The sequence below is a fragment of the Sorex araneus genome, chromosome X (genome assembly GCF_027595985.1).
Source record: "Sorex araneus isolate mSorAra2 chromosome X, mSorAra2.pri, whole genome shotgun sequence".
NCBI lineage: Eukaryota > Metazoa > Chordata > Mammalia > Eulipotyphla > Soricidae > Sorex > Sorex araneus.
Window position 1 is genome coordinate 17,286,258 of NC_073313.1, and position 19,184 is coordinate 17,305,441.

The 19,184-nt window shown below is 42.7% G+C and overlaps 1 pseudogene; it reads right to left on the reverse strand.

The window, feature by feature from the left end:
* LOC101554405 (CCR4-NOT transcription complex subunit 6-like) overlaps positions 1-17,359 on the reverse strand; it is a 78,739-nt pseudogene extending 61,380 nt beyond the window's left edge.
* Between the last annotated feature and the right edge of the window lie 1,825 nt (positions 17,360-19,184).

Consider the following 19,184-nt stretch of genomic DNA (forward strand, 5'->3'; position numbering starts at 1 on the left):
CACTCTACTGTCCTTCCACAGTAACATCTGTGCCGATTTGTTTAAGAAACTGTAGCACTGTCTCCCTGTCGTCCCCGTTGTTCATCAATTTGCTTTAGCAGGCACCAGTAACATATCCATTGTGAGACTTGTTGTTACTGTTTTTGGCATATCAAATACGCCACGGGTAGCTTGCCAGGTCTGCCATGTGGGCGGGATACACTCGGTAGCTTGCCAGGCTCCCTGAGAGGGACAGAGGAATCAAACTCGGATTGGCCACATGCAATGCAAACACACCCTACCCGCTGTACTATAATTCCTCAAGACCTGACTCATTTAAAAACTCTCCTAGAACTATTTTACACCTATCATTGTTGGTGACATATTAGACTGGCCATGACGGTCTATTTGTTGTTCTACATGCTGGAGTAGGGGGGTTTCAAGGCCCGGGTGTCAGGAAAATAAAGGGAAGACTAGGGGCCATTGGCTTCAGGCTTAAGCCTTGTATACAAAACTTTTGAAGCTTCCACTTGCTTTTCCATTCCTCTCCAGTGTGAAGACTTATTTCACCATGTTCACCAGAGCCCTCTGACTTAATGAAGCATGAATGGGGCTATGAGAGTACACAGCAGGGATTATGATTTCCGTGACTTCATTGGCTTTGAAAAATACTGATAAAATATTTGTATTCTTCTCCCCTCCACTCATGAAGCAGATGGAATAGAGGAGGCATCACTAAGAAAATGATGGCTGGAGGAACCAGTTGGGATGGGAGATGCATGCCGAAAGTAGATGATGGATCAAGCACGATGACCTCTCAGTGTCTGTGTTGCAAGCTATCATGCCCAAAAGTAGAGAGAGAGTATGGGGAATATTGTCTGCCATAGAGGCAGGGGAAGGGTGGGAAACGGGGGGTATACCCGGGATATTGGTGGTAGGGAATGTGCACTGGTGGAGGGATGGGTGTTTGATCATTGTGAGATTGTAACCCAAACGTGAAAGCTTGTAACTATCTCACAGTGATTTAATAAAATTAAATTTTTTTAATTTGTATTTTTTCTTTCTTTTTTAAATTGAATTACCATGAGATACATAGTTGCAAAATTGTTCATGGCTGTGTTTCAGTCACACAGCATCATACAGTGTTCCAACACCCTTCCCTTCACCAGTGTGCATTTCTGACCAATAGTGTCCCCAGTTTCCCTCCAACCAACCTCCCGCCCTGACCCCACCAACCTGCTTGTAATGTCAGATGTCAGGAACTCTTCTCTCTCTTGCGTGTTCACTCTCTTTCGCTCACTCTCTCTCGCTTGCTCACTCGCTTGCTCACTCTCCCTCATTCTCATTCTTTTTCCTTTTGGGCATTATGGTTTGCAATACATCATGTCTATTCCTTTACCTACTTCCAGCACTCAGTTCTTGTTCAGAGTGATCATTTCCAGCTATCACTGTAATAGCGGACTTCTCTATCCTAAAATATTTGTATTCTTTCCTTTTGAGATTGAGAAAACACCCAGTAACACATACAGGATGAGTCATCTGAGCTTTTTCTTACCATCCCCTCTTTGTCCAAATGCAGATCCTCCTATTCTCTTTCCCACAACTAAACTAAAAAATGATTTGCATGAATTTAGGGTTAAATGGTTTAGATACAATCATTTAATACTCTGCCTAATAGATGTGATTTGCTTTCTCCTGAACCTCTTTTTAAAAGGACTCTTTAAGCCTTATTCTAGAATGTATAGCAGTTGCAAACTCTTTGTCCAAAGACCCAGTTGGTCAAGCATGTAATTTCTGTCCCTATAATTCCCTCTTGGTGGACTGGAGTAATAGCACAGCAGGTAGGGCATTTGCCTTGCACATGGCCGACCCGGGTTCGATTCCTCCATCCCTCTCGGAGAGCCCGACAAGAGAGTATCCTGCCCGCATGGCAGAGCCTGGCAAGCTACCCATGGCATATTTAATATGCCAAAAACAGTAACAACAAGTTTCACAACGGACACGTTACTGGTACCAGCTCATGCAAATCTATGAACAATGGAACAACAGTTCTATAATTCCCTCTTGGTAAGCTACTGTACTGGGTGGAAGTAGAAAGGAGTTGCTTGCTGGCAGAATCTGTTAGTTTCCTCTACGTAGCCCTTGAACTCTATGTCAGGGTTCCCACTCACTTCTAGATACCAGCATAACTATCTCTGTGTTAGATGGCTTCTTTCCCTGCAGCACTGGGAGTACTACACTTCCATGTGCAAAGGAATTAACACCTTTGAGAGAGTAACTTTCAACCAGTGGCTCTTGGCTGTTGGTGTTTAGCTTCAACTACCGTTCCTCTCATGTATGTTAAGTTTGAGAGCCGTGCTTTATGCCATTTTCCAGAGGTTTCCCTTGGGGTGCATGTCCAATGATCTGCTGTGGTTAGATGGCATGATAAAGTGCTCCTTATTGGATACCATCCTTCTCCAGTTTCATTTCTACTTTCTTCCCTTTTTGTGTTATTTAGAACCTTCCAGCTAAATTACTTGGGCTTAATTCTTGGGCAAGGTGACAATGAAAACACCCTAAATATCAAATGATGCCATTAAAAAAGCTAATATTAACTTGTTAGTTGAAAGTGCTCTGTGGCATGGGTTCATGATTTAGAATCCTTTAGAAGCTCCCTAGAAGGGGAAACTGTCAATGAAATGCATGTGAACAAATGCATTAATTTCATTTGATCACATGTCTTCAATATAAGTCAGACATTCCTCATGCAATTTGGTAGTTTTGGAATGCTTGCTTGCCATTTATCTTCTTTATTCACATTCATCTTTCAGTGGCCTGTGTAAACATTATCTGCGATGAGAATAGTTGGTACCACAATGATACAAACTCTCTCATTGTGGTATCATTGGGGATGTTTTAAAATTCTTTAAAACTTTAGCTCACTTTTCTCTAATATTTCAGCAAAATACCTCTTAGGTAATTCATCTGATACTTTTTTTTTTGGGTGGGTCACATATTCCTGGCTAAATTTACTCAGAGATCACTGCTGGTAGTGCTAGAGAGTCCTTGACACATTTTTCAGTTCCTAATATATAGTGACTTTGTGCTAGTCTCATGGGGATATAGTCATGGATAGTTCCATAGTTTCTTCTCTCTCACAGCATAGATGTTGTGGGAATTTTTCTGGCAGTGCTAGGGATTAAATCCAGGGCCTCACACATGCAAAGCAAGTGCTCTACCCTTGAGCTATATATATATATGTGTATATATATATATATATATATATATATATATATATATCCCTGCCCTGGGTTCTGAAATCAGGCAGCTTGTCTACAAATTCTGTTTAGGCTAGCTCTGTGATGTCATCAAGTATATGATTTTTTCTTTTTGTAAAGTGGGATCAATTTCCTCACGAGTTGGGAGAATTAATATCTATGATGAAGATAAAGCAGATATTAATATGATTTCCAATATGTTAAGAATGTCTCACTAGTACATAAGCCACATGAGCTTATCACTTGTATCAGTTGTCATCCTGTTGATCTTCAGTTTGCTCAAGCGGGCGCCAGTAACTCCTCCATTTGTCCCTGTTGCGTGCTAGTGTAGTCCAATGGTATCTGTTGCTCCAGGAACACGAAGAGCCTCAAACCGTTTGTTCAGGGTTTTGATGAAGACGTCTGACCATCTCGTAGGTGGACGGCAACACAGTCTCTTGACGTCCCGTGGAATCCAGTCTGTAACAGCTCTAGTCCAGCGGTCGTCTCTAAAATGCATTATGGGTCCGGCCCATCTGATTTTCTGCATCTTGGCAAATGAGGCAGAATCCCTGATTTTTGACCGTCGATGGAGGTCAGAACTCAGGATTCTTTCTCTCACTTGAGTGAGACATGATATTCCCAGCATAGCTCTTTCGATTCCTCTTTGGGATACCCTAATAGCATTCTCATCCTGCTTGCATAGGGCCCAGGTCTCTGAGGCACATGTTAGTGCAGGAAGAACAGTGGAGTCGAAAAGATGTGCCCGGAGCTGGAGGTTCTTTGTCCTCTTAACCACTTCTTCGATGCTCTTGAAGGCGTGCCACACTGCTCTCTTCCTCCTATGCAGTTCTGGCACCAAGTTGTTCCTCGTATTGAGTTCTCCACCCTGGTACACATAGCTGCTGTATTTGGAGATGTTCATTCCATTGAGAGCAAATGGAGTGTCAGGGACTAGTTCGTTTTTCATGAACATCGTTTGGCTGAGATTCAGCTGCAGTCGACCTTTCCACACTCGTGGTCAAAGTCGGCCAGCATTTTTGCCACTTGGCTAATGTTTGGTATTGTTAGAATGATGTCATCAGTGGAGTGGAGGTGGTGTAGTTGCTGACCGTCTGTCTTCACTCCCATTCCTTCCCATTCCAGTCGTCACATGACATTCTTGAGGGTGGCACTGAGCTTATAATAGTCAATATTTATTATCTACTAGGATTAATTTCTCTGTAAACATTTTAAGTACATAAACTCTTTTAGGTCACCCAAGGTCCTTTAGAAGTTGATATTATTGTTTGTATCATTTCCATTTTTTGTTTTCTGTGTCACACCTGTTTGTGTTTAGGAGTAATTCCTGGCTCTGCACTTAGGAATTACTCCTGACAATGCTTGGGGGACACCATATGGGATTCCAGGGATAGAACTTGGGTTGACTGCATCCAAGGCAAACACCCTACCTGCTGAGCTATTGTTCTGCCCTCTGTGACCCCCATCTTTAAATAAAGATGTGCAGAAAAGGCCAGGTTGCTTTTTGAAGGTTATCCACAAAAAGGTTATCCACTTAACCCAGATGGGTGGATATACAGTTCACTCTTTATCTTTACCTTTCCTAAAGGTGTGGTTCTTAGAGAAGCTTGTAAGTATTGCAAAACATCAGGAATTGGAGGGGTAGCATAGGGGTTGAAGTACTTGCCTTGCATGCTGTTGACCCAGGTTTAATCCCCAGTACCACATATGGTCCTCTGTACCCCTCCAGGAGTAGCCTCTGAGTGCACAGCCAGAAGTAAGCCCTGAGCACTGCCAGGTGTGATCCAAAACCAAAACCAAACCCAACCAAACAAAATATGCAGAATCTTGGGCCTACTCAAGACCTACCTTTATCTGCCTGTTCACCAAAGACCCAAGTCATTCAGAGATGCATTATGGCAGTGGACTGCTCCATGCCACGCCAGTAGTGACTGGACAAGTTAAGGTCATTGGTGGAACTCTGTCTAAAATGCTGTTAGAGAAAGTCAAGGAAAGCGTGAAGAAAATGAGCTGAAATGAAAATAATAAATGCAGAACTCTGGCACGCAAACATGCCACCTTCTGACTGTGAGCTCTGCACAATGATTCCAGAAGGCCCAGCTTCCTCTGCCAGGCAGGCTGCTGCCCCCAGGTGCCTGACTCATTCTGCATTTGTCATTGGCCATTAGGCATTATTGCTGACAGCCCAGGTCTCTCTCACCTTGATAGTTCAGAAATGAATTTGCATAGGCATAATTGGTTTGTTTTGTTTTCTTTCCCTTCTTTGCTGCCATGGTTACACAGTTCATTTGCATCTTCAAGCATTTTTTTATACTAACCTGAAAACCACTCAGAGGCTCTCTTTTAAGGCGGAAGAGAATTGTACTCAAAGGGTGAGGTTGAGTCCCAATTCCCATGGGAGTCTGATGATTTTCTTTTAGGCAATGTAGAAACAGTCTTAAGATTCAGCTTGAAGCCACAAGTCATCTGGATGCTTCCTCTTCAGATCAGGATTGGAGCTTTGTGTCTTGCATAGGTGGATGTCTCAGTGGCAGAGAATGTGACCTAAAGCAGAAAAGAAGGTATTGCTGTAACAGAACTCAGTACAGAGACTTAGGGAAATCCCAGGGCAATTCCATTACTCCACTTACTCTGGGAGATGGGAGGAGTTTAGCTAATATTTATCCCTGATGTTAGTAAAGAAAGACATCCCTCCTTTTCCTGTACCTATACTAGTCCCAGTTGACTTTATGCTGTCATGTTTCATCTACTATACTCAAACCAATTAAAAATGTAATGGTCTGGGGCCAGAGCAATAGTATAGCAGGGCGGGCATTTGCCTTGCACACAGCCAACCCAGGTTCGATCCCTGGCATCCCATACATTCCCCTGAGCCTGGAGTAATTCCTGAGTGCAAAGACAGGAGTAACCCCTGAGCATCACTAAGTGTGACTCCAAAAGCCAAAAAATATATTTTAATGTAATGGTTTAAAATACTATTTGATCATTTCTCATGATTCAGTGGAGTGAATGAGTTAAACTGGATGGTGCTTCTCACATGGGCAACTGTTATCAGAGAGTTTGATTTGATTGAAATACTGAACACAGCAGTTGCTGGCTCTGGGTGGAAATCTCCAGGGACAGTTGACCAGACTATCATGTGACCTTTCCACATAGAGCTTGGACTTCTCACAGCATGGTGGCTGAGTACCAAAGAATAGTCCAAGGAGAGAGGCTCTCTGTTGGCCAAGAGATAGTACTGATTTAAGGAGATCGGAGGCAAGCTTTCGACATTGTGATGAATGTATAGGGAAGGCAGAACTTGCTAGCGTATTCCAGCTCATACCATCACTTTCTGACCACTTTTATTCTCTACCCTCTGGAGTTATTCAAAATTTTAAAAATATATTGTTTGGGTTATGTGTTAACAATAGTGTTGACACTCATGGTCCTCTTGAAGTGTAAGTTAGCTCACCTTACCACTAAGGTGCCCATCACCCACCCCCCATTCTTGCCCTTGAATCACCGCCTGTCCACCTACTCACTTTCTAATTTGGTGCTCTCAGTTTGTACTCTTAGCATCCAGAGTTCATTTTCAATTGATATTATCTAAACTCTTGTTTCCCTGTTAGCACAGATGTGTGAGATCATCTGGTACAAGTCTTTCTCCCTCTAGCTTATTTTACCCAGCATGACACCCTCCAGTTCTGTCCATGTTGCTATGAACTTCATGATATGACTTAGTATTCCATTGTGTGTGAATACCACAACCTGTTTGTCCATTTGTCTGTTCATTATCATTAGACATTTGGGTTGTTTCCACGTTCTAGTGATTGTAACAGATTATAACAGAACTCAGTGCAGAGACTTAGGGAAATCCCAGGGCAATAATAAGCAGGTACTTTATTGTAATAAGCAGGTACAATCCTTCTTCATAAAGGAAATTCATATATCCTTTATGAATTTTTGTTGTATTTGCTGCTGGGGGTAGATGCCAAGAAATAGAATTGCTGGGTAATATTAAAGTTGTATACTTATATATATTTTTGAGAAATATCCATACTGTTTTCCATAGAAGTTGAGCTACACAACTTTCTTCCCAGTAGTGAATAAGGGTTCCCTTTTTACCATTTCCCAGACAGCAGTGATTGTTTCCAGTATTTCTTTTCTTTTTCACGGGGGTAGGACACACTCTGTGATGCTCAGGGCTTACTCCTGGCTCTGCACTTAGGAATCATTCCTGGTGGAGCTTGGGGGACCATATGGAATGCTAAAGATTGGCTCAGATCATCTGCATGCAAGGCAAGTGCCTTTCCCTCTGCACTATCTCTCTGACCCCTGTTTCTGATATACGTCATTATCATTGCAATGAAATTATACCTCATTGTTGTTTTGATTTTCATTTCTTTCCTAATAAGAGAAAATGAATACTTTTTAAAATGCTTATTGGCCATTCATATGTTCTCTTCATGAATGTGTCACTCACCTCCTCTCCCCTTCCTTGATAGGGTCATTGGTTTCTTTTTACTGAGCTTTGTGAGTGCTTTATATATTTTGGATATTAGCCCTTTATCTTCTCCCATTTGGAAAGGTGTCTTTATTTTAGCCTGAGTTACTTTTGCCATTTAGAAACTCTTTAATTTGATGTAGTCCCATTTGTTTGTTTTCAGAGTCAATAATGAATTTTATTATATACTTTAAATTTATATGTGTCATACATGTTTTTATAACTAATGGTTCAATAGAAAATAAAATATATGCAGCAGTGGTTCTTAGGTATAGAATTGTAGATAGTTGAGCCAATTTCCCCCTACCATATACTAAACATTAAGAACCACGATAGTGGAATATTTCCTTCTGTCCTAGCTGCCTCTCAGATCAAATTTTATTTGTGTACAGTTGTAGTCATAGTATCACTAATACTCATGCGATTTAAAGTTTAAGTTTATAATCTATTTTTTTCTTGAAGCTTCTGAATTTTTCAGTTTATCTTTTGTGGAGTCTGCTTTTCTTTAGGACTCATCTTCTGCTACCACTTCTGTTCAGGCAATGCTGGTTTTTCTCTCCAATTGTCTTCATCTTCCTAAATTGGAGAGTGGAATGGGTACCTTTTCTTGTGATTTATGTCTTGTTCCCCAGACCATTCTCTCTTCTGAATCACTGATATCACTACTGTCTCCATTTTTATTTTTAGTTTTTGCTTTTTGGATTACACCTGGTGATGCACATGGGTTACTCCTGGCTCTGCACTCAGGAATTACTCCTGTTGGTGCTCAGGGGACCATATGGGATTCTGGGAATCGAACCCGGGTCAGCTACATGCAAGGCAAACACCCTACCCACTGTGCTGTCGCTCCAGACCCCCATTGTCTCCATTTTCAAATGTCAGGCCATTGGACTATACCACTCACCTCTCTCCTTGTCATAGTAATTTCTCAACCCTGTATCATTTCCCGCTTTGCTCTAAGATTTTTCAATCCCTCACTATCCCCATCTAAACACCAGTTATGCTCTGATCCTTGAGAATTTTTTAAATTTAAACACCATGATTTACAAAGTTATTCATAATAGAATTGTTTCAGACTTTCAGGCATTCAGTGCTCCAACACCAATCCTATCACCAGTGTGACCATCTATTCACCAATACCCCCAGTATCTCATGCATTCCCCAAGATTGCCCCCTTTGGCAAGCACAGACAAATTTATTTCATATTGCTTGTGCATGGGATTACCAGAGAATATATCAATAAGATTCTATTTGTGATCATTGTTCTATCCAACAATGATGCTACTTAAGTCATTGTCTAGGGATTTACTGAACTGGTTGGGCTTCTTGTGTTATTGTTTTTGCTCACTGAGCTTGGTGGGCTCAAATTTCCCATCAAATTTGCTGTTTTTCTACTGGGCTGTTAGTACTGTGAAATATAGAGGAGATGGCACCAGATGCAGAAGCTGTGGAACATTTATATGTTGAAGGAAGGCCAGGTGTGGCTGCTGTGAAGCCTCTCTGTAAGGGAGGTGACTCTATTCCCCCCGATTTTTCTGAGAAAGTCCCATAGTTTTCAGCCCAAAGATTTATTTTCCTGGGCTGGTTCAGCAATCTTACTTCTTCTTTAGGATTAACAGTCCTTGAGAATTTCTGTAACATGTTACAACCTTTCTAATATTTTGCCTCTCTGTACTTTGACTTTTTTCTTCTAAAGATTTTTGTATCTCTCCTCCTTAGTCACACCCTGGAATAATTTCTAGTTTCCTCTTCTCCTTCATAATTTCTATTCTTTCGGAGTGTCAAACCAAATATTTGTTTTGATTCTATAAAACTAGAGTCCGTGCAGTAGAAAATGACCCACAAAATGCAGGATGGATTTAGCCAATGTATTCAGAATTGCTTAACAGAAGCTAAAGAGATAGTACAGCAGGTAAGGTGCTTGCCTTGCATGTGCCTTACCTGGATTTGATCCCTGGCACTGCCTATGGTCCCCTGAGCCCACCAGGAGTGATTTCTGAACACAGAGATGGGAGTAAGCCTTATGCATCTCCAGATATGGCCCTGAACCCCAAAGTAAATGAAAGAATAAAGAAACAAAACCAAAAACTGTTGAGCAGATAAACGCAAATCCACTGCACAGATCCAGTTGCACACTGCAACTCAGCAACATGTGCTGAATTATAGTACATGATGCATTTCAAGTAAAAGAAGGCGATTTTTTTATACCCAAGTGAGGGGTTTTTTTGGTGCTGAGGTTCATTGGTCAAAATGCTTCATCGCTATGAATGTTAGTCTTCTTGCACATAGTAAGAAATCCAGCTGTGTCTGTTTTAGGAGATTATTTTGAGGATTAAAATAATGCATATATGATGTTCGCTTGTAAATCATAAATGATATTCAATGTGATTTCTTTATGTGAATTTGTTACCAAATTTGGTCTGAAGGATGGCATGATCACCACAGTTTAGCATGAGTGTTCTCATTTTTAGAAGAATTAAAAATGCATTTAGAGCCTCTCCGGCCCCACGCGAGATCGACCCCGGAGGCAACTGAACCACTTTGAACACGAGCGGCGCCCCCAAAATGCCTCCAAACTGTGTGCTCGGAGCTTCTGGCCCAGGCGCTGCCGGCGGGGTATGGTCTTTTCTCTCTCAACTCTTTCTTTTTGAACGCAGCGGGGCAATAGCCGGTTTTTAGACTATGCAGGAAGCCCGGGAAAGCCGATGGGGTGGGACTTCCGGATCCGCCCTGTGCTGGCCGACATTTAAGCACAGAGCCATGTGGGGACGCTCCTTTCCGGCCCTGCGCGAGATCGACCCCGGAGGCAACTGAACCACTTTGGACATGAGCGGTGCCCCCAAAATGCCTCCAAACTGTGTGCTCGGAGCTACTGGCCCAGGCGCTGCCAGCAAGTGATGCAATTACCAAAAGAATTTTCCCTGGACTTCATATAGAAATCCAAAACCGCGCGCTGCTATTGCAGCCGCGCGACCTAATATCTCTTGATTGTCAGCAACGTGTAAATGTTCCTTTTTGGCAGGGCTTACCGTGGGGGGAAACTCCAAACAATAGTACTGAGTTTTTTGTTAGAGGGTAAAAGATTGTAGCGATAGAATTTTAGGCTGAATTTTCCCTGGACTTTATATAGAAACCCAAAACCGCGCGGCCGCAGCAGCCTAATGTCATCTAATCATCAGCAATATGAAATGGTTCCTTTGTAATGGGTTGGACTTTGGGGGGACCATAATAGGGTTAAAGTTTGTAGCGACGTGTAATTTCTGGCTGTACTTTCCCTGGACTTTATACAGAAATTCAAAGCCGAGAGGCCGCTGCCATGGCCGCGCAACCTATTGTCATTTAATCATTACCAATATGAAATGGTTCCTTTTTAACGGATCGGACTTTGGTGGGAAATCCTAACAAGAATAGTAAATCTTGTGCTGAAATATTGAAGACTACCAAAGTGGTAGCCATCTCTATAGACTGAACTAAGCCATATCCCCACGCCGGCTGAGAAGAAATATCCTTCTTTCTCGGGAAGAAACACGGCGTGGCGTTAACCATAGTATGATGTCCATTAAGCTGACACGGACCTGGTGGTGTGGGAATGGGATACAAGGGAATAAATTATCATGTACTTGGAACAGCAGGACGCTGGTGGAATCTCGAGCCAGGGCCGATACCAGCGTATTACTTTTGGTTCCAGAAACTGCTTGCAGACATTCTACTAGACTATCAACTAAGCCAGAGCCCCACACTGGCTGATGACGGGAAATAACCATCTTTTTTGGTTTGTTTTCCTTTTGTCAGGCAGCGTGGTGATTACTAAACAGGCGTGATCTCGGTGGCGCGGGACAAGGGGGGAAAAAATAGAAAAGTTATGTAACAAACAGCGGGACTTAATATCTCTACATTCTCAGCAATGGAGAGCCATCAAATGCTTCCTTGACAGTGGGACTGTCTTCTCTTTTTTGGGGGGAAACCCTAGCGACAATAGTGAGTTATGTGTTGAAACATGGACTGTAACCAAGATAAAGCGTAAACGAAGTGAAACTTATCACTTACAAGGGCGGGGACTGGGGGGGCGGGAGGGGGCAGGAGGTATAATGGGGTGGTTGGTGATGGAATATGGGCACGGGTGAAGGGAAGGGTGTTTGAGTATTGTATAACTGACATAATCCTGAGAACTATGTAACCCTCCACATGGTGATTCAATAAAATTTAAATTTATAAAAAAAATAAATAAACCATTTCTCCGCGCCCGCACCCCCAGAATGACTGACGAAGAGGATGGAGCTGCTTGGGACACCGGCAGCCCACCAGCGACCTGCAGTATGTGACTTGAGAGTCTCCGCCAGGTCCCCCGAGCGGGGGCCTGGCGTTTCTCTTTTTTTTTTTCTTTAATCTATCTCTCTTCCCCTCAACCTCTGGGCACAGCACAGCATCTACCCCACTTCTGAGCACAAAATGGAGAGACGCACCCAAGTGCGCGGCGCGGCTGGCGGGGGATCGAGGGCGGGGAAGTACCGGTCTCCGCCCACATCGGACACTTAAAGAGAGTGCAGCCACGTGGGCTTTCCCATTTCTCCGCGCCCGCACCCCCAGAATGACTGACGAAGAGGATGGAGCTGCTTGGGACACCGGCAGCCCACCAGCAACCTGCAGTATGTGACTTGAGAGTCTCCGCCAGGTCCCCCGTGCGGAAATCTCTCTCTCTCTCCTTCAACTTTTTCCCTGGACTTTAGACAGAAACCCAGAACCGCGCGGCCGCTGCTGCGGCCGCGCGACCTAATGTCATCTTAGTATCAGCAGTATGTAATGGTTCCTTCTTAATGGGTGGGACTTTTGTGGGTGATCCTAACAAGAATAGTAAGTATTTTGTTGAAATATTGAAGGCAATCAAAATGGTAGCCATCTCTCTAGACTGAACTAAGCTATATCCCCACGCCGGCTGAGAAGAAATATCCTTCTTTCTCGGGAAGAAACGTGGCGTGGTGTCAAACATAGTGTGATGTCCATTAAGCAAACAGACCTGGTGGCGTGGGAATGGGAAATAAGGGGAAAAATTAGGTACATGGACCAGCGGGACGCTGGTGGTATCTCGAGCCGGAGCCGATATCAGCGCAAGAGCTTTGGTTCCAGAAACTGCTTCCAGACACTCTACTAGACTATCAACTAAGCCAGAGCCCCACGCCGGCTGATGACGGGAAATAACCATCCTCTTCGGTTTTTTTTCCCTTTGTCAGACAGCGTGGCGATTACTAAACAGGCGTGAACTCGGTGGCGCGGGGCAAGGGGGAAAAAGAAAAGTTATGTAACAAACAGCAGGACTTAATATCTCTATATGCTTAGTAATGGAGAATTATCAAATGCCTCATTGGCAATAGGACTGTATTTTTCTTTTTGGGGGGAAACCCCAGCAACGGTAGTGAGTTGTGTGTTGAAATATGGGATGTAATCGAGATAAGCGCAAATGAAGTGAAACTTATCACGTACAAGGGTGGGGACTAGGGAGGTGGGAGGGGGCGGCAGATATACTGGGGGGGTTGGGGATGGAAGATGGGCACTGGTGAAGGGAGGGGTGTTTGAATATTGTATAACTGACATAATCCTGAGAACTTTGTAACCCTCCACTTGGTGATTCAATAAAAAAAATAAAAAATTAAAAAAAAACAATTTTAACATTATATATGAAATAAATAATACAGAAGTTTAAAAAAAATAAATAAAAATGCATTTAGAAATTTTCCCAGGAAGAGTTGGTTGTTGGAGACTCGCTTGTTCTCATAAATTTTGGCACCTATTCTTAATGTCCAGCACTGCCACTTCTTTTTGCTATAAGGGAAACTCATTTTATGATAAAGACATTCTTAAAGCTTTATTATATCCTTTCAAAAACATTTAGGGTCACACTTGGCTGTGCTCAGGGCTTACTCCTGGCTCTATGTTAAGGGGTCAGTCCTGGTGGGCTTGGGGGACCCTACTGGGTGCCAAGGATTGGGTCTGGGTCAGCCACATGCTAGGCAAGCACCTTATGCACTGTACTATTGTTCAGGCTCTAAAAATATTAAGGGTTACTCAGTGCCATACAAAAAGATTTTCAGAAAGAGATGTGGTGCCTCCTCTAATGGAACATTTAGCTGGATAAGCACGTACTGCACAGTTGTGACAAAAGCTGAACAAAAAATTTGCTTCATCCAAAAAAGTCTGTGAAAAGTATTTCTGCCCCAATCAAATTGTTGAAAGGGCATCTTCATGGAGCTGAGATTAGAAGGAAAGTTGGATCAGTTGATGAAGAAGAGAGGCAAATCAATTTTTAAAGCTACTGTAACAGATTACCTCATAGTGACATAATATAATAACAGTTGATTCTTTTATTGTTCAGAAGTCTTAGAATCAAGGAGTTCCAACCCCAAGACCTCTAATTGGGGGTGAGGGTGACAAGAAGACATGGCTGGGTGGTAGCAAGGCAATTTCAGGTGCCTACAGCACATGGTAGTACAGAGAGAGGGTATATGTGTATATCTAAACTACAGGACTAATAATGCCGGAAATACAAAATCCAAACTACAACAATCAAATTTAAAAAATGTGCCTGTCAAGGAGGCAGATTAGGGCATGGGAGAGTGTCTGGGGACATGGTGGAGGGAAGTTGACACTGGTGGTTGGGTTGAAACATTGTACTATAAAAATCTCAGCTAAGAATAATTATGTAAATCATAGTGCCTTGCTATCTAATAAAATTCAAAAAATAAAATATGAAAAAAATAAAATCAAGGAGTTGGCAGGCTTGTGTTCCTTTGGGAGGCCTGAGGGCAGAATATATTTCCTTGTTTTTTCCATTTCTAGAAGCTATCCACATTCCTTGGCTCTTGACCTCTCTCTCTATCTTCAAGGCAAGCCCACATAACATCCTTTTTTAAAAAAGTTCTCTATCTTTATTTTATTGTTTCATAAATGAGTCTGTGAAAAGAGGGGAAGGCTTGTCCCAGTGGGAGAAAGATACGGATGCTCTTACTGGCCTCAGCAAAGTAGTGCTACTGATTTCTATGCAAAGAGATTCTGGGAAATTCCAACATTTCAAGGCATGAAAATATTCCACTGGGGGGAGCAGAAGCAGGAAAATGACTTGTGACATGCCAAAACAGTGTGAAAACATACTAATCCATCCCTGTCTGACAGCATATAAAAGCAGATTGGGCTCAGATAGAAGTTGGCCACTGCTAGCACCAGGCTTCAAGATGAAAACCAAGTCCAAGAATCAGACTTTCTTTTTTATGGCTATACCTCACTCCCTTAGCTTCAACTTTTGATGGATTTCTGTGGAGAAAGCCGTACATTTTCTGTGGTGGGGAAGGGATAGGCTTCTTCCCAGACCAAAAGAGGTGAGTGACGGGACAACCTTCTGCTTGGGAGGTGGAGGCTGGAACTACTTCCAGCCCAGGATGTGGATGCAGAAAAGGCAGTGCCACTTATATGTTCATTGCAGCACTGTTTACAATAGCCAGAATCTGGAAAAACCCGAGTGCCCGAGAACAGATGACTGTTTAAAGAAACTTTGGTACATCTATACAATGGAATACTATGGAGCTGTTAGAAAGGATGAAGTCATGAACTTTGCATATAAGAAGATCAACATGGAAAGTATCATGCTAAGTGAAATGAGCCAGAAAGAGAGGGACAGACATAGAAAGATAGCACTCATCTGTGGAATATAGAACAACAGAGTAGGAGACTAATACCCAAGAATAGTAGTATATAATATCAGGAGGTTGGCTCCATAGCTTGGAAGCAGTCCTCACACGCTGGGGGAAAGTCATCCCAGATAGAGAGGGGAACACCAAGTAATATGCGATTGGAGATCCTGTGAGGGAGGGGAGATGCATGCTGAAAGTAGACTAGAGACTGAACAGGATGACCACTCAATATCCCTATTTGGAACCACAACACCCCAAAGGAAAGAGAGATATCAAATTGGAATGCCCCGCTACAGAGGCGGGGTGGGGTGAGGGGGATGGGAATGGGAGGGGTGGGAGGGATACTGGGTTCATGGGTGGTGGAGAATGGACACTAGTGGAGGGATGGGCTCTTAAACATTGCATGAGGGAAAAACAAGCACGAAAATGTGTGAATCTGTAACTGTACCCTCACTGTGACTCACTAATTAAAAATAAATAAATTTTAAAAATACGTGACAAAAAAAAGAAAAGGGAGTGCCAGTCCAGCCCAAGTTGAGTAAACAGGGAGAAGTGATCAGAGGGAATGAGAAGGTGGAGTAGGTAAGGGCGGCCAGTGATACTCTCCACAAGCCATTAGTGTTCCAGAGGACCCAGGACATCCAAGGTCTTCAGCTTTGAGTGGAAGATTCCCTTGACATCAAATGTGTAATTGATATAAGGCATGACACCCTGCTCATAGACACTCTTGAGCTTGAAATCACGGGAGATTTGCCTGGGAGCCGTCCTGAATCTCCTGAGCAGCTAAGATTGGTGACAATTTTGTTATATTTCAGTTCCTTGAAGTCTTTATATTTGGTTTCTATTCCAGCTACACTCAGGTATTCCACAACACCAGAATCTGGGAGAAATTGAGAGCCGCACATCACATCAATGGGACAGTCCCGAATTCTTCCACCATGCTGAACTGGAGGTTTCTTGAAGCTTTATCAATGATCCTCACTTCTGAGGAGAATATCATTGTCTGAAACAACTTCACATCTCAGTATTCACATCCCATGACCTGATTCACATGGCTTCCGACCCTTCCTAGTTAGCCATGTGATGGCTAGCTGATTGAATTCAACAGTGTGTTTCCGAACCAGAGTGAATTTCTCTGTCTTGAGTATGGCGCACCCGCCCATGTGCTTTCATTCTTGTTCCCACATGGTCCTTGCTCTGAATTTCAGGCTGAAGAATTTGTTATAGCCCCAATCTTTCAGTTCAACAAGAACAACACTGTAATATACTCAGTTTCAATCACCTGGAGACGGATGATGACTGCATTGCAGCTCACAATTTGCTGAAACATGGCCAATTGAGCACCCATAATGGGAAGTAGCTTTACAACTACTGGGGGGGCATAGTTGTCACAGAGAACATAGCAGAACTTGATGGGGAGCAAAGCTGTGGACCTTGTTTGATCCGGTTCCATCGTAGTATGAGCTACGATCGTGGAGGCAGCTGTTTGGTAAAAACTGCCAAGTTATCATCAAATAGTTGAGTAACCTACTCGTTTCTGCCCCAGATTCAGACATTCGCTATGTCCTGGTTTGGGTAGACATTCACCATGTCCTTGGTAGATGGATTTCATTTCAGGCCTCATCAGTTTTCTCAACTCAAAAGGCAGAACTCGTAACAGTTTGTTATTTACTTGGAGTTCCCTGGGTGATACTGTTTCCGAGTTCTGCCAGTTATTGCTGGATTTTATTGGAGTACAGGTCCAGATATACCACAATATACAGATTGCAAATGTTGCAAATGTCTGATGGGATATGGGACAAGAAATTGTCACTCAGATGCAAAGTGGTCAGTTGAGACAAAAACCACAAAGAGGAACTTAAGCTTTGAACTTTCCCACTGATCTCCAGCTCTGTCTACTGTGACTTCCTCCCAATTTCTGCTTCCTTGGTGGACATAATTGTGTACCTTCTCATATTTTAATTTGGGCATGTCTGTTGAGGTGCACTGCCTGCCTCTGCCACCTCTTCCCTGTGAGTGCAGTGCATCCACTATGCCAGTCCCCACCACCACAGCTTAGTTTCCTGCACAGGAGCCAGCACCTCAGCCATCCTGACTTCTACTTTCATCTCTATTTCTGTATCAGACACTGGCCCTCCTGCATCCCTATTTTCTTTTTAAGGATCCTTATGACTATAGTGGCCCCACTCAGATAATACAGCAGAATACCCTTTTTCACCATCCTCGGACCTGGGGATGACGCTCAGTGGGAGAGCCAGACCTTGCTTGCACGAGGCTGTGGTGTCCCAGCACCACTTTATAAAGTGCAACAAACAAACATTTGTTTGGTTCTCTTTGAAAATGTCTGTAAGAACATTCCTGAATTCTGGGCATAGAACACGGACATTTCTATGGGGAGGTAAAAGCATGTGCAAAAGTAGGAGATCAATTTAAAGGGGACAAAATAAATTCAGTGTATCTGGAGTCCAGAAACTAAAGAAAAGTTGGGACACAGAGGCTGGAGAACCAGGCAGAGACTTTATCACACGGGCCTTTTAGGTTATATCAAATAATGTGGTCTTGATCCTTGAAGCCATGGGGACATTTTTCTGGCTTTAAGAAAGGGAATTGGTGTGGTTATATTTATATATTGAGAAGAGAATTCTGCTGCAATGTATAGAGGATGAATTGGAGTGACTAATAGTTGAGGCAGACAATTGCAATAGTGCATGCGATGTGGAAATGAAGAGAAGTGGAAGAAACAGAAGCAAATGCAATAGGATTTGGTAAGGCTTTGTAATGAAGCTTCAGTAAGAGAGAGGTGGGAGGGTGTAAGCACTTTGTACCTCAGATGAATGATGATTCATCTCAATGAGGTGAGAAACAGACCAGGATCAAGGATGGTGCTTGTTTTGGTCACTTATGGATTTGGTTTGCTGTGCTCTAGAGTTTTTCATGAGGAGGTATCCTAGGGGCCAGTGGTGGAAATCTGGAGCACGGATTTGAAGAGTAGGGTAGAGAAAAAAATTTGAGAGCTCTCGATATCTGAAGTAAAGGTGTGGTTGAGATTGTTTAGGGTGAGTAGGAAGGGAAGATCCTTAGGACCAAGGATCAAGGATTGAGAAATTTATGATTAATATCTTGGTAGAGGAGAAAGTACCTATTTTAGGTTACAGTGAGTCCAGAAAGTAGGAAGAAAATCAGTAAAGTATTGTTTTGTTGAAGAAATGAGTAGTAAAGATTTTAAAGGGTACTGAGTAGTATACAGTGGCCATATCTTTTATGAAGTCAAATAGTCAAATCAGAGGAGGACTATAAAAAGGTCTATGGGTTTAATGACATCTAGTAAATCACTTGTAGGTAGAGAAAGGCCCAAAGCCATGTATTTTCTTAGTATTTGAGATAAAAAGAGGAGTTTCACTGAAGAAAATAACTTAAGGAATGATAATTGGATGAGAAACTTCTGATAATGGGGATTCAGTCCTGGTACCTTAACCCAAGGCTGAGCTCATCACCCTCCTCTCTTCTTTCTCAACGTCCAAGGAATTAAAAATATGCACTCAATATGCAGTTGGCTCTTGATAAATATTTGTTGACTGATTACATTTCCTACATTTCCTCCTGCTATACATTCACCATACCCACGAGGAATTAGCAGTTTTTTTGGCCTATGTACTACTTTAAGGTCCTGCTTCATAATCTGACAAAGCTTCTGTCCTAGTCATCGAAGTGTGATTTTTATAAACCACAATAGCTTTTATATTCTTACATGCTTGAGAGATTATTTTTCTATTCTGCGCT